We start from the raw sequence: 1927 nt of genomic DNA, 5'->3' as shown, positions 1-1927 counted from the left end.
CTTCATCTCCTGTTTTCACAACTCTAACAAAATAGGCTTAAAGTCCATAACTTGCATGTGAGGAAACTAAAGCTGAGTGAAGATACCGGGGTGCCTTAGACACATCACAAGAAAATAATGGGGTTGAGATTTGAGTTTAAGATTTGGTTGTTTCAAACTCTACTTTTTATTACCTTAGGGAATTAGAATTAGTACTCAAGAGTCACATGGAGAAGAAGATGTCTTACAATTTATTAACCCTTTTCCCGTTTGCCCCGAGAATACTTGCTGGCAGAGCTTGTGGCTGAAGCGTTTACCCTAAGGCAGCTTTGCCGTGAAATATTTCAGTTTACTTACAGTTTTTGCATCATTTTAATGTATCAACTTTGGACACAAAAGACATCATTCTATTTACAGCATGCCTTCCTGGACAGAACTTTTTACAAACGTAGTTCTCTATTCAATGCTTTTGTGTCTCTGATAACAAGGAATAAATGGGTGGTGAGTACTCCTATTTTTTATGTGATAAATCTTTAATACACAAAAGAATTAAGACAAGAGAAAATAATGCAGATCAGAAGAAAATAACCCAGACCATTACTGTATAAACTAATGTAACAGGAGCACTTTAGGCAAGTCAGTAGTATCCTGAGCAGGCCAATCACACCGCCACAAAGGACTGTCAGCTTTGTTTTCCAGGCTGAGCTACCTCAAAGGCAGACAAACACAAATCGATAAATGAAATTCCTCATAAAGTCAAATTCTGGTAACCCACCTATTGGTGTTGTGGGTAGGACTATAAATGAGAGAAAGGCTGTAATTTAAAGTTTGTTTTTATGGACCCTGACTTTCTCAGATATTATTATGATTATTATTTTATAATGCCAATAGTATTTTTCTGAGTCCTTAATAAATTTTACTTTTTAGAGAATTTTTAGGTTCACGGCAAACTTGAGTAGAAAATACAGAATACCAATGTATTCCCTGTCCCCAAATATGCATAGCCTCCCCCAGTATCAATATCCTGCAGCAAAGTGGTAAGTAGAGCACTCATATTTTAACCCTCTTCCTGTTTAGAAACAAAAAATTGCAGCTCTCTGCCAGTGCTCATTTAATTTTACATAAACATGCTCTTTGAGGCTGAAGCAAATCTGACTGATTTTCGATGTGAAAGTAAAATATAAAAACTGTTCTTGGAGTTATTTCTAAACAGAACTAACATCAGAATCGTCTGAATCATCAGAATCATCTATTTCAGAAAACTCAGATTCATCAAATGAATCTTCGGCCAACAACTGTTCGTGAACAATGTTAACATCACACATAGGAATGCTACGTTTTCTAGGATTTGACATTTTCCACAATCAAGAATTACTATATTTTGTAAATGGAAATACCACTACTAAAAACAGAGTGCTGTAAATAGAATGATGTCTTTTGTGTCCAAAGTCGATACATTAAAATGATGCAAAAACAATAAGTAAACTGAGATATTCACGGCAAAGCTGTCTTAGGGTAAATGCTGCAGCCATAAGCTCTGCCAGCAAGTATTCTCGGGGCAAACGGGAAAAGGGTTAATAAATTATAAGACATCTCCTTCTTCTCCATGGGACTTTTGAGTACTAATTCCAGTTCCCTAAAAACTTATTAAGACATATAGAAACTCTGAGATACTAACCTGTAATACGAATCCCAATATCCCATTCCCAGTCATTTCAGGAAAATCAAAATCATAGCTGACATTTTCTGAATATGCCTTATGCATCTGAGCTTTTCTAAGCACTTGACCCATATGAAGTACTTTAATCCTTAGAACAAATAGTGAAAAATGCATGAGTATACATATTTTAATAAACTGGGAGATGTCTCCTGCCTTTCCATGTAATTTATGGTATCCAGCACATGCAGTTTACATGTGCCAGATGTTCATCAACAAATGTGTCCACGA

The sequence above is a fragment of the Colobus angolensis genome, unplaced genomic scaffold, assembly GCF_000951035.1.
Source record: "Colobus angolensis palliatus isolate OR3802 unplaced genomic scaffold, Cang.pa_1.0 Scaffold292, whole genome shotgun sequence".
Classification (NCBI taxonomy): Eukaryota; Metazoa; Chordata; class Mammalia; order Primates; family Cercopithecidae; genus Colobus; species Colobus angolensis.
This window is presented reverse-complemented; position numbering follows the sequence as displayed.